Source organism: Mastomys coucha, unplaced genomic scaffold, assembly GCF_008632895.1.
Source record: "Mastomys coucha isolate ucsf_1 unplaced genomic scaffold, UCSF_Mcou_1 pScaffold20, whole genome shotgun sequence".
Lineage (NCBI taxonomy): Eukaryota > Metazoa > Chordata > Mammalia > Rodentia > Muridae > Mastomys > Mastomys coucha.
In genome coordinates, this window is record NW_022196903.1 from 1,926,221 (window position 1) to 1,941,150 (window position 14,930).

Sequence of the window (14,930 nt, forward strand, 5' to 3'; positions counted from 1 at the left end):
CATGTAGGAATCAGGCACTGGGAGCTGCTTTTCCATTTAGTGCTGGGACTGGAACTTTTTTTTTGTTGTTTTTTAAACATTTGGAATTTTATTTATAAAAAAAATCACAACCATGAACATGTTACAATTAGAGGCCCTCTTGGTTCTCCACAATGATACTGAGCATGCTCACAAGGGGTTCCCATAGTTAAGTCTTAAAACAACCATCTTAAAAAGGAAAAAAAACCAAAAAACAAAACAAAAACAACAACAACAAAACTCAGCACACTACTATTTAACTTGTTTTAATGTTTCTTCACAAATGGTGAAAATACTAAAGTACAGACAAGGAATAATCATAATGTTGTCACCAACATTATAAATATGGAATTATAAATTTAAAACATTTTCTGGTTTAAAAAATAAATCTGGTCGTCAATGCAGCTCTGCAGGTCTCTAGTAGGGCCCGTCTCTGCGTTCCTGACGATGCTCGCCTTTATCCATTTTCCCTGGTCCTCCACGTCCGCCTCTTCTTCCTCCCATCTGTTCCATTAAAGGTCCAGGAGGCCCCCTAGGACCACCTCGTCTTCCTCCACCAAAGCCACCTTGGTCCATTCCACGGCCACCTCGGAAGCCTCCTCTGTCTCCACCTCTGCCACCTCTGAACATTCCTCCAGGACCACCACGGTCCATGAGTCCACCTCTTCCTCCTCGCATGCTACCAGGGCCGCCTCGTCCACGATCACCACCCGGAGGTAGAAAGGGTGGCGGGAGGAAGCCCTCGGGCTTAGGGGCCTTACACTGGTTGCATTCTGTTCTCCAAGCGAAGTTCTGGTTTCACAGCCTGGATTGGGACACTGCCAGTCTCCAGCTCGGTGCTGGACATTTCCTCCTCCAGAAGGTTCCCTCTGGAGCCTCGGGGCCCTCTTGGAGGGAAGCCTTCTCTGTCTCCTCCACGGCCTCCCATGCAACCCATGGGTCCTTCAGGACCTCCTGGGCCACCAGGACCTCCACGAAGTGGTGGGGGCATCCCTCTGCCCTCACGAGGTGGCATGCCACCTCCATGCTGTTCATTGGAGGCTTCTTTCGGGCAAGAGAAACTTTAAGTTTGCTTCCTTGAAAATCTTTCCCATCAAACCATTCCACGGTAGCCTTGGCGGTTGGTGGATCTTCATAGGATACTGTGGCATCACCTTTAGATTTTCCTGTCTCCTTATCCAGGTAGATGTGGATCATGGTTTGTCCAGTTCTCTTGTTCATCTTGACAACCCCACACTGCTTAAAGAAGTCTGCCAGATTATCCAGGGTCACATTGTCATTTAATCCTTGCACATAAATTGCACTGTTGTCAGAGTCTTCATCGGGATCTATAGGAAGGTCTAGATCAAGATCTGGTCCTTCATCCATGGGTCCACCAGGCTTATTGAAGCCACCTCGCTCTCCAGCGCCCATTCCACCGCGTCCTCCTCCCCGCCCACCTCTGCTCATGCCTCCACGATCAAATACCCCTCTTCCCCTGCCCCAGTTATCAGGGCCACTCAAGCTCCGGTTCTCTCCTGGTCCGGAAAATCCTTCAGACTCCTGCCCATAAACACCCATGCTACTGGGGTGGTCCTGTCGGAATGAACTCTGCTGCCTGTAGCTGCTGCTCTGTTGGCTATATTGACTTGGAGCCTGGCTGTAGGATCCAGTCTGAGGGGGGTAACTAGTGGGAGGCTGCTGCCCACAGCTGCTTTGTTGACCATAGCTACTCTGCTGTCCATAGCTGCTCTGCTGCCCATAGGTGTTCTGCTGAGAATAACTGCTCTGATCGTAACTAGTCGGCTGTGAAGAGGAGTAGCTGGTCGGAGGATAAGATGGAGGTGCGGTGACTGGCTGCATTGGGTAGCTCCCAGGTACCTGGGGATAACTGTAGTTACTCTATCCATATTCTAGGCTGGGTTGGTTATAACCCCCTGTGCTAGATTGAGGTTGACTAGTCTCAGCCGGCTTGTTACCATCCTGTGGTCTTGTAGGTACGGTGGCTGCTGGCTGCTGGCTGCTGGCCATAAGCTGGGTAGGCAGGCTGGGTGCCATATGCAGACTGAGCTGCGTAAGAGGCCTACGTTGTGGTGACTGTAACAGTGGAGGTGTCATAAGCACCAGTGCCATATCCTTGGACAGGCTGGCTGTATGCCTGCGGGGCAGTTGGAGTGGTATAACCAGTGGGAGGCTGTCCGTAAGAAGTTGCATATGCAGTCTGCCCGTAGGTGGCAGTGGTCTGAGCCTGGGTATAGCTGACATCAGTAGGCTGTCCATAAGTTCCATAGCTTTGTTGCCCATATGCCTGGGTGGTCTGTGCATATCCTTGAGTTGGCTGGGCGGTGTAAGCACTGTAGCCCTGCTGGGCTGCAGCTTAGCTATAGGTACTGTAATCCGTGGACGCCATTTTCTCTCCTTCCGGACCGGAACTTTTAACTTGATCTTTTGCAGGGAACCATGGCTGCAGTGAATGCACGTGTGCACACAGCAGTTACTTCACGCCCAGCAATCGAGAGCATGTCTTAGCCCTTCTTCCCATTTTTGAGCTCTTACTGTTGTTTTCTTTCCCCTTCAGGGATGATCCCTGAGTTTTGGTGGCAGGAGTTGAAATGGACCTCCCGTCTTTGGCTGAGCACTCAGTCTCTTATTCTCAGCTCTCTGAATGGCAATGGGTGACATGTCTCTGCCTACTGGTGCTCTCTGCAACACAAAACTACCTCTGGGCAAGGCTGAAAGCAGCACAGATCTATAGACACAAGCGCACACATTTAGAAGGATAATATGACAGTTAGAAAAGCATTGTGGGGGCTTGAATGAGAAATGCCCCTCTTGGTTCAGGCATTTGAACACTCTGTCCCCAGTTGCTGAAGTCATGGGAAGGGGGAGCCTTGTTCGAGGAAGGTCATCAGCAGAGGCAGACTTTAACAGTTTAAAGCCTCACCCTGCTTCCAGTGTGCTCTCTGTTCCAAGTGTGTGTTTGAAGATGCCATTTCTCTGCTTCCTGCTCTCGCCATGAAGCCTGTTGTTTGCTACCATGCCGCCCCACTGTGATGAACTCTTATCTGACTAGCCATAAGCCCAAGTAAATATTCTTCCTTAAGTTGCTTTCAGTCAGTGTTTTATCACAGCAACAGAAACATGACTGTTTTCTCACAGCAACAGAAACATGACTAATGCAAATACCAACAGTTCCCCTGGGGTCTATGGGTTTTTAACTATAGGTTTTGAACATGCTTATTGTATCAGGCATTAATACCCACCTGTGGAGCAAGCTTCAAATCCAAGCAAGGGGACAGTGGGTTTCCTCCATGAGCCTTCTTGCCACGATCACACCAGTGGTCCCACCTTGCCTGAAATGCATTAGCGTGTAGTATCTAGTGCTAGGTAAGAGTACTGACGGGTTTTCCATCCCAAATCCTGCACAGTACTTTCCAGCATCACGAAAGCTAACCAACATCAAGAGAACTTCCTGTTCAGTTCAAGACTGATTTCTCGTTGTCCTGCAACCAAAGCGTACAGTGTCTACGGTTCTCGGTCCTAACCAGCTAGCTAATAGTGGGGAACCAAGAGCGATGGCAATACTCTGTGTTGTTTTGTCGCCTCCAGAATCTCTCTGACCATTAACTCACAGCAACCATTCCTTTGGCTATCCTGGGTCTTTTATGGCTCTATCTAAATTTTGACAATGAATTTTTTGTCTGTAAAGAAAGGCCCTGATTTTTTTTATTGAAACTGCTCCGAATCTGTAGATTATTTTTGTAACGTGGTCATTTTTATAATATTAATTATTCCATTTATTCCTCGATTTCTTTCCTTTCTTTTCCCTCCCTCCCTCTACCGCTCTCCCCCCTCCCTACCATGTGTGTATTGTGTGGACATTGCAGAGATCTTCAGCTTCTGTGGTTAGGTTTATTCCCAGGTATTTTCAGGGCTTGCAGGGCCACTGTGAAAAGGACACTGCTCTGACTGCCTTTTCAGTGTGTCACTGGGCATAGGGAGGTTTTGTGTGTTTATTTTGTGTGTATGTGTGGGTGTGAGTGTACGTGTGCATTGTGTATCTCTGTGTGTGTCCATGTGTATGTATGAGTATGCTTTTGTGCATTTGTATGTATAGGTATGCATGTGTGTCTGTGTGTGTGTGTGTTCGTATCCATGTGTGTACATGATGTGTATGAGTTTGTGTGTCTCTGTGTGTATGCATGTGTATAAACAAGTATGTGAATGTATGTGTGTATATATGTGTGAGTGTATATGTGTGTGGGTATATGTTTGCATGTATGTCCATGTGTGTGTGTCTGTGTGTGTTTGTATCCATGTGTGTATGTGTGTATATATGTGTGTGAGTTTGTATGTCTCTGTGTATATGCATGTGTGTATACATGTATGTGAATGTATGTGTGTGTATATGTGTGAGTGTATGTGTCTGTGTATATGCATGTGTATAGATGTGTATGTGAAAGTATGTATGTATGTGGGGGTTATACATATGCATATATGTCCATGTATGTGTATCTGTCTGTGTGTGTTCGTATCCATGTGTGTATGTGTGTATATATGTGTGTGAGTGTGTGTCTCTGTGTGTATGCATGTGTGTATACTTGTATGTGAATGCATATGTGTATATATGTGTCTGTGTGTGTGTATATGCATGTGTATATATGTATATGTGAAAGTATGTGTATGTGGGGGGGCTATAGGTATGCATGTATGTCCATGTGTATGTGTCTGTCTGTGTGTGTTTGTTTCCATGTGTGTATGTGTGTATATATGTGTTAGTGTATGTGTCTGTGTGTGTGCATGTGCATGTGTGTATATGTGTATGTAAATGTATGTGTGTATATGTGTGGTGTGTGTGTGTGGTGTGTGTGTGTGTGTGTGTGTGTGTGTGTGTGTGTGTGTGTATTAGAGAGGAATCGAATGGACTGTGTTCATGTGGTCAACTTGTTTGGGAGCAGAAGTCTCTAGAGTCCCAGCCATGGTAACTGCTTGTTCTTACTGCTGTTGTTAGTTTATTGAGCCTGGGACTTGCTTTGAGTTCAGATAGCCTTGAACTTAAAACTGTCCTGCCTCAGCTTCACTTGGAGGTAAGCATCCCTGGCTTTCTTGCCTCTTCTTGTCTGCTCCTGAGTGTCCCTACTGTCCTCCCTTTTGAGGGGACTTTGGTTTTCCAGGGTTCTACACAGAGTATCTGTGTATGCTTTCATTTTCATAGCATGTATCCTGTCTGCTATTTTTAGTATTTCAAAAATGAGAAGAAAAATCTTACAAAGTATTAAAATCAAATTATTTAAGACTCATTTAAAATTATGAATATCATGGAACAATAATGTGCAAAGAGATTTTAATAAAAATATGGGTATGGATTCGTATAGCATTTAAACAAATAATAAGGATTACTTTTGCTTTATCTTTGTAAAGAAATTTTTAAAAATCAAATTAAGGTAATGTTAGAGTTTTTTTTTAAAAAAACAAAACAAAACAAAACAAAACAAACAAAGAAACAAAAAACCTGAACTCTTCTGGTCATGAGAAAGAACCTTTGGCTTGACCAGTCGAGCAAGGTCAATCACTTGGCCAACATACCCTCTGTAGGAAATCGGGTTCACCTTTTAAAGTCAGTTTAAAGCAATAGGAGGAATGCTTAGTCCTTAATGAGGAAATGTATTTTTCCTCCCCAGAATACTTGCTGCTGTTACATCAGCTTTCCAGGCAACTAAGAAAAATGTAACTTCTCCTTTGCTTCTTTCTATCTCTTTTCTAATTATGCCATCCTTAACACGTTGGGTCTCCTCACTTTTCTGGGTTTCCTTACCTGTTTGCTGGAGCCTCTTTCCCTGCCATGTGGCTTATCATCCATGTGTCTGGCCCATGCCATCTGAGGCTAGTTCCCTTTTCTTCTCTAGTCTCCTCCTTTAGGAAGCTGCCTTGTTTTTATTACTACCTTTATTTAGTTTGTTTTATTCTTTTAGTAAAATTGTATTTGTACTACAGTTTGAGTCCATTAGTTGTTGTTGTTGTTGTTGTTATTAATGAGAATGAGAACCTTCTTCTCCAAGAAGGTGCCTGGTTTCCACTGTATCAGTATTGGATTGAATGACTTGTGAGAAATCAACACTAAGGTTTTTAGGAATAGTTGTTATGATTGTCTTCATTGACTTCATAGACTTCACAGTTGCAGTGACACAAAAAAAAATTAAGGAGGTAAATTTCTTGAGAAATTGGGTGAGAACCTAAAATGAACTCAGAGAAAAGACAAATAACTTTTAAAATGACCTGTCCGAAGCCAAAAGGTCTGTGACAACCCTGCCAATATGTACATACTTGAAAATAAGGTTATTTTGAAAGGCAGTACGAGGGTGACTATTTATTGCAAAAATTGCTTTTATTTATTATTTACCATTGTAACTAACGTGGGCATACTATAAACAAACAAAGAAAAATCATGAGATTAAATAATTAAACTAAAGTGGGAAATAACTTACTCTTTTATTAGATGGGTTAGATAAGTTCTCCAGCACCAGTGCCTGCCATCACTAGCAGCCAAGGCTACACCTTTCCATGGTTGCCTTGATTATTTTCCCTATGAGCATGTGCTGAACCCCTTACAAAACCCTCACCATCATGGCCTTCTCTCACTTTCCCATCTTAGCTCTCAGGCAGCCTTTCGCATCCCCGCATCCCCAATAAATCTCTTGCACGAGGTCTGGTGCAGGTTGTGATTTTTGTGGACCTTGGATCACCATAACTTGCAGAGGTGACTAAAATTCATTATATTTGCAGGAAAGTGTCAAAGAGTAAAATATACATTAAAATTTGTTGTCCTGAAAAATTCCGACTTTACTTTTAGCATTTGGTCCATCCTGCTTTTGGTTTTATCTTCTGTATGCCTTTTCTTCCTTTATGTTTGAGTCTGGTCATTTCAGTTTGCAATGTGAACCATGAGACATGTGTTTACCTCTGTACAGAATCTAGGCTGAAGCCTTTGTGAGTGACTCTAAACATTTGGTAAGGGCTTCCACATTTTCCTTTTGCGTTCATGGTTACTAAGCTGGGTGGTTTGTATCTCCAAGTAGTTGGAATATTTGTTATTAACTTGGAATATGACAAGAAAACATAGTACAGTATGCTTACATTACTTACTTCTCTACTGTTGGGATAAAACAAAAAAGGTAGTTGTGTGGCTCTGTTCTTCCTGTACTTGAGCTATCCTATGGTCTAGTTCTGCTCTTATCACTTGGTCTAACAATGAAGATAGAATATAAACTCTTCTTCTACCATTGTTTGTTATAAATTTTGCTTTTATTTTAGGGCAACACATTTGGAATGTAAGTATAAATTGCCACGCCTTCAAAAAGAGTTAAAGTAATTGTGACTGGCTTTCACCATATTCATGGGCTTCATCTACTTCCTTTCTTCATAGAAAGGTACCTTGGTTATACAGTCAAGAACACAAACCTAGTGGTTTCCTGAGCTGATTGAATAAAAACATATGACTTAGACTAGCAAGTAGAATCTAATCACCTAAGACATTATGATTTATATTATTTGAACATAACTGTGAGTATGTTAACATGAGTAATAACTAATAAAATATAACAAAACATAGATAGTCTGTTAGATTGTGATCATCAATAAAGGCAGCAGCTAAGAGCCAGTGAGCAAAGGATGTGCCTATTCTGTAGCAAACCATGCCTTACACACCTCCCATAGCCTGTAATTATTAATCAGCAAAATATTCTTGCCCAGACAAGATCAAAACAGCTTCAGTGCATTGGATGGAATTATTTTAAAATTCAAATCGGACCTGAACACATTGTATTCTTTCTTGAAACTAAAGGTTGCTCTCGGTTAAATGTCAACACTTTTCTTTTAAAGCTTCCTCGCAAGTCTATTTTGTTAAGAGTTGACCTTTCTTCCTCACCAGATGCATCCACAGTAGAGTGAAAGGATCTGGGTTCTCTCCTTGTTTTTTTCCTTGAGAGCTAATTTCAATGATTGGTGTAAGAGGTTTCTACTCCAGCTCTGAAGATATTTTATGTTACCAATCTTGGCTTATAATGATTTTAATTTATATAAGTGAGGAGAAGGTAAGACATTTTGTGCTTATTGTCAGGGATAAGTTATTTTTTTCAATATTGAATTCTAAATTAAATTCCATATGAATTATATAAACTGATTCTCGGCTCAATTTACAGCTAGGTATCTGTTATCTTTAGGAATACTGCTACATTTTAAATTATCTGTTATAGCAGAAAAATTAAAAGATATACTTTAGAAAAATTAGAAAAATATTAATGGTTGGGGGAAAAAGTATTTTAAAATACAGCAGCACTTGATCTCGCCACCCCCATTCCTTTACAAAGGTAACATAGTGCCTCACTTCCAACCAATATAATCACTCTTATTATAGTCATATTTTATTCTGGGCATACCTGGAGCCCAGCAAGCTCAATTGAGGTGGCAGGGAGACCTTTCTCTTTAGAACAGTATGAACAGTGCCCCCTGGAGTCCTTGGTTCCTGTCTTTCCTCCCAGGCCAGATACTGAGGTGTCATGTCATTCTGTAGGATGTGCTCAGTCTGGTTTGGGAAAAACAGGCACACGAGAGGGTGTTTTTCATGATATAATAATAGTAATAGTAATAATAATAATAATAATAATAATAATAATAATAATTAGCAAAATATTAAAATAGAACATGTTCAAAATCCTGTGCTAGTGTAAAGGAAAGAGCTCTCAAGTCGTGAGAGTCTTCCTGGTCCTACAACCTTGTTTTCTTCACAACAGAGCAGTACGGTGTAACCGTGAATGATAAGGTCACCTCCTGCTGTGTGCCCAGGCTCAGGCAGATGAAGTCCTGACTGATAGTTTACAGTGTTTTTGTTTGTTTGTTTGTTTGTTTGATTTTTTTGAGGCAACACTATAGCTTACCCTGACTTTACCAACAGTAGCTGTGAGCTGAAGAAAGCTAGTTAACATTTCAGTCTTAATCCAGGGAAAATACAGAATTCCTTGCTAGAACCCACACTCAGTCTCTTCATATTAGAGCAACTATTGACTTCAGGGAGTGAGGTTGTATAATTTGGGTATACTGGTCACAAGTAAACCAGAAACACTACAAAACCATGTATACAGAGCTATCTATAGAACGATCACTGGATGTCGACTTTTACACACAACCACTCATGTCCCAAATCATGCGATTTAATACACTGTTCATCAGTCAAACTTGACCTCAAGACCTCATCTGCCTTAGGTGACTGGAAATCCAACGTCAGTTATTACTGATATTTTCCCAGCCCAACCACTCAGGCAACACAAAGGTTCCTGAGCCTTTGAGGTGATGGTGGGGGACTCCTATAATTAGATTGGCAGGTTGTATTCCTCATAACCTCCGGGGCACCATTTACATCTCAAGAGACTTGATCACATTCTTGAAACAGGAGGGAAGAGAAAATAGAGCATGAAGCAACTCACCAATTAACATTTCAATAAATTATCCGGCCACATGCATTTTGTTTTTGTTTTTGAGGGAGGAAGAGAGTCTATACCTTTTATTAGATTCTCAAAGCAGAGAGAAGCTGATTTGATCCAGCAGTGGATGGATGTCAAACCTCTGTGCTCCACAAAGCAAGAAAACATCCCATTTGCATGGCTTAGAGACCCTTTTCAGAGTGCTGACACAGCTATGAGCTTTGAGTGGACTCATTATTTTTTTATTAAATTGGGTCAGGGTGGGGCTCGCATTCAACCCAAATGCAGATGGGGTCACTGTGAGAGAACTGCAATATACACAATAGGTAATAAATTCTGGGAAATGAAATCTGTCATCAGACCACTTTTTCACTCAACAAAAACCAAGATGGGGTCTAACATTAGGACTTCAGGCAGGAAAAAAAAAAAAAAAACAACAACCCTCCAAGATAAAGAGGCAGAATTGCATTCATTGAGTTAGAAAGCAGGGGGACAAGGGGGATAGAGGGCATCTTTTATGTATTGGACAGGAAGGGGCCAGAAGCCTTTCACTCAAAAGCATATAAGAGTACTGAGCAGAAGAACATTGCCGTAATGGAGGGAGCGTATGTCCAGCTTGGACTTTTCATAAATAAATGTGGATACTTGAATGGGAACATCATTATCAGCCCATCTTCAAGTACAGGGAGAGAAAGCTTTCAGAGTAGCCGGAAAACCACTCGGGTTAATGAAGAGAGCCTGCACTAAGTCATAGCTGTCTTTTTAAGTGCTCACGAAAAAGATTATTTTTAACTGGCATTTAATTTTGTACAGAATCCAATTGATCAGACCTAGAGCCACAATTAATCAGTTGAATACGGCTAGGCACAAATGGATTCTGATGGAAAGTAAGCAGATGCCCAAGTCCCATTTTCAGTGATGTCCTTGCAATGGGCGCTCTTCTCTTTCTGTTTCTGATTGCCTTGAGAGGATGCTGGAAGCCACTACTTAGGTCAGTTCAATTTAGTCTTTTGTTACTCTGATTTCAGAGTTCTCTAATAATTTAAAAGAGTCAGGGCTTTCAGCATTTCATCTTGTTATGAAACCATACTTCAGATTTTTTGTGTATGTGTGCATGCAGGGTAGAGGGTTCACATGTGTTTGTGTGTGTTTCTGCATTGATGTACATGTGAGTGTAGAGGCCAGATGCCAGTCTCTGGTGTCATTCCCGGTTTCAGGTACTACCCTCACATTTTTGGAGACATGATCTCTTACCTATCCAGTTGAGCTATGCAGCTTTCGAGCAAAGCCCAGAACCTGCTCCATTTCTACCTCCTCAGTGCCAAGAGTACATGCCAACCCACCAAGCTTAGCTTGTTCCTTCTTGACCTAAGTTCTAGGATTGAAATCAGGTCCTCGTGCTTGTGTGGCAAACACTTTGCTATCTCTGTAGCCTCTCACCATTTTTTTCCTATCATCACAGAAATTAATTCACCCATAGGATGATTGCTTACAGATCTTAGGGGCTTTGGGCAGCAGGAAGCAGCATGCCACCCCTCTGTGTGTGGAGAAGACCTGCTCTCGGTTGCATTGTCTCTTCACTTGTGAAACGGGACAGCCATGCCTTGTAAACAATACCACTGGTACTCTGAGTTAAATCCCCAGAGTGGTGCTTGGATCTGGCCAATACTAAGGAATCATTTTCTTGAGCCAATGTCAGAGTAGGAGTGACCAATGCATAGACAGGTTTATCTTGTGAATTCTAGAATGGTAAGCTTTTTGATCTGGGAACACCGTCAGATCAGGAAAAGGGAGGCTTACAGGGGTTGGAGGGGAAGGAGCACGGCCAAGGTCTGCATCATTTCTTCATTCAAATGTCCATTTGTTGAATAGATCATTCATCATCACCAGAAACAAACTTCCTGTGTGCCAAGTATTGATCTATTCCTATACATGTGGTATTGCAATCTACATGTGGCCACAGGAAATGTTAAAAGTAGAAAGTAATGAGAAATTTTACATGAAAAATTCCTCATCTGAAATAGAGTTCTCTGTTGGAAAATATAATTAAACTTTACTCTTGAATGTAGCTGGCATTTTGTTTTGTTTTGTTTCATTTATTTGTTTTCTTTGAGATATGACCTCCTGTAGTCCAGACAGACCTCCAACCTTGAACTCCTGATCCTCCTGACTGAGATTATTGTGCCTGGCTTATTGGCTTGCTTATTTAGTTTAAAAGTGACATTGGTTTATTATACCAATCAGTTGTTTACTTAGACTTTTATGCTTACTGTATTTTCCTTACACATTAAAGAAAAGGCCTCTGTCGCACATGGCTAGTTATGAGAAATAGTAAGGGTTTCAGTTGGTTCATTGCTCATTCAACCCCCTACAATCCATGGAAATAAACTCACCAGTATGTAGCACAGATCGCTTGACATACTTCTGATGCTTAGAACTTAGTAAGTTTGACTTCCCAGTATGTCAGTCTTATCAGATTTATATATGAAAAATACCTAAATGGCAGATTTCCATATAAAAGGAGAGGGCATTATAATGTATGAATTTTAAAATAGTGGTTTTTGAAAAATTGCACTGTGGTAGTCCTGCCTTCCTGGGGTTATTCAACAGCACTTCAGCTTATATAATTGCCACACATGCCTCCCATACAGAGCCCACAAGGCTCCCAGGTCAGTTACCATGGCAACAGATTCTGAATGAAGTAGCCCATCCTGATACTCTGCATAGGGTTTCTTCCGGGAAAAAGTTTTATTTATTTATTTTTTTTTTATTTTAGTTTTAACACATTTTTCCAAATTATGGCTACGCAATTTGTGACTTCTTGTTCTAGTTTTCTTGAATATATATGAAACGTAACTACTAAATGCCTGGGCACACACAATTTCTTGAGCAATAAAGGAAACACAGTATAAAAATTTAAATAGAGATTGCTTTTTCATGACGGCACCATTTTGAAAAGAAGAGAATAATCTTTCAGAATAGAAAACACGTGACAGGAAGGCCATTGGAGGGATCAGCTCCTTTCGTCTTCATGTTGCTATGAGGGAGCTTTATGTTTATTTTTAAGAGACTTATAAAATCCATAGATGTAAGCCCCCAAAATTGCAGGGGTGTGTGTGTGTGTGCATGTTTTAAAAGAATGAACATACACTTGTTGTAAGCCTTACATTCATAAACATCCTATAATAATGTTTTCTTCAGTCAATAAGCAAGAGAGCACACAGATCTGTGTGTCTCCTGACCATGTTCATCCCTCCAGGAGGCCCTTAACCACTGGCTAAGTGTGAGGCTGCTGTGACATCTGGTCCTGTTTGCTGTTTGGACAGGACTTACATCTGTGTGACTGAATGGAAAAAGAAGGGCTAGCAATGCTGGGCCATCACCTAGGAAATAGGACTTTTTTTTTTTTACAATTTTTTTTATTACATATTTTCTTTATTTACATGTCATATGATTTCTCCTTTCCCAGTTTCCCCTCCAAAAAGCAAAGCAAGCAAGCAAACAAAAACAACAAGAATAAACCCCTGTTGCCTCCCCCTCCCCATGCTTGCCACCCCACCCTCTCCCACTTATTGGCTCTGGCATTCCCCTACACCGGGGCACCAAACCTTCACAGGGCCAAGGGCCTCTCCCCCCATTTATGATCGACTTTGCAATCCTCTACTATACATATGCTGCCAAAACAATCAGCCCCACCATGTATAGTCCTTGGTTGGTGTTTGAGTCCCTAGGAGCTCTGAGGGTACTAGTTAGTTCATATTGTTGTTCGTCCTAAGGGGCTGCAAATCCTTCAGCTCCTTTGGTCCTTTCTCTAACTCCTTCATTGGGGAACCCTGCACTCAGTTCAATGGATGGCTGTGAGCCTCTACATCTGTATTAGTCAGGTACTGTCAGAGGTCCTCAGCATAGCTATATTAGGCTGGCTTGTCCTTCCTTCAGTCTCTGCTCCATAGTTAGTCTCTGCAACTCCTTCTGTGGGTATTTGGTTCCCCCTTTTAAGAAGGAATGAAATGTCCACATTTTGGTCTTCCTTCTTCTTGAGTTCCTTGTGGTTTGTGGGTTGTTCTTCCTATATTCTAAACTTCTGGGCTAATAACCATTTATCAGAGAGTGCATACCATGTATGTTCTTTTGTGATTGGGTTACCTCACTCAGGATGATATTCTCCAGATCCATCCATTTCCCTAAGAATTTCATAAATTTATTGTTTTTAATAGCTGAGTAGTACTCCATTGTGTAGATGTACCACAATTTCTGTATCCATTCCTCTGTTGAGGGACATCTGGGTTGTTTTCAGTTTCTGGCTATTTTAAATGAGGCTGCTATGAACATGGTGGAGCATGCGTTCTTATTACATGTTGGAGCATCTTCTGGGTATATACCCAGGAGTGGTATAGCTGGGTCCTCTGATAGTACTATGTCCAATTTCCGGAGGAACCGCCAAACTGATTTCCAGAGTGGGTTGTACCAGCTTGCAATGCCACCATAGGACTTTTAAGGCCCTGGTCCATCTGAAATTCAAGGAAGCCTTTCTTCTTTCCTATATTAGAAAAGATACTTGCATACTTAAATCCTTTTTAAATTTCCAGGGTTGCAGCTTCTTTACAAAATAAGCTTAGCTCTTAGAGTGATTTATTTTTAGAGACTTCAATTTAACTGATTTTATCTAGTATTTCCATTGTAGCATCCTTGGTTTGATTTTGATTAAGCCCTGGAACATACCATAGAACCCTTCCCATTTGGCTCATTTTCTAGTGTTTTCCATATATACATCCTTTGGACCTCTGGTAGCCTGTGTCTGAGGAAGGATCTGCATTGTCCACTGAGTTCTATAGGGGCAAAGAAGGGCACACTTTCCCTTCAACTGCTCTGCTTGCTCCATCGAAGTCAGACATGGTACTGAATGAGCTCTACCTTGCCAGAGCCCAAGAGTCAAAGTAATTGTCCCATGGTTTTTAATACACTCTTCTTTGCAAAATAATGTTGATTCCTGCTTGTTCTTCTTACTAATGTGAAACAGGAGCAAGATGAGCAGGCCTTTCATGTGCCCAGCCTCCAGATATATTTAAAAATGACATGCACAAACAAGGTTGCACTGTACTTAAAACGGACTTAACATGGAGTAGTGACTTCTGGGAGAAATGTGAGCTTTTCTTCTGTCATCTTGAATGTACCTAGCTGACTCTGCATTTCTTGCCTCCTCCTCTGCTTCCTCCTCTTTCCTCCTCCTCTTCTTCTTCTTCTTCTTCTTCTTCTTCTTCTTCTTCTTCTTCTTCTTCTTCTTCTTCTTCTTCTTCTTCTCCTTCTCCTTCTTCTCCTTCTCCTCCCCCCTCCTTCTTCTTCTCCTTCTCCTCCTCCCCTTTCCCCTCCTCTTCCTCCTCTTCCTTCTTTCTTCTTCTTCTTCTTCTTCTTCTTCTTCTTCTTCTTCTTCTTCTTCTTCTTCTTGTTCTTGTTCTT

The 14,930-nt window shown here is 41.6% G+C and overlaps 1 pseudogene; it reads right to left on the reverse strand.

Moving 5' to 3' along the window:
- Positions 1-268: 268 nt before the first annotated feature.
- Positions 269-2,407, reverse strand: LOC116098546 (annotated as a pseudogene).
- Between the last annotated feature and the right edge of the window lie 12,523 nt (positions 2,408-14,930).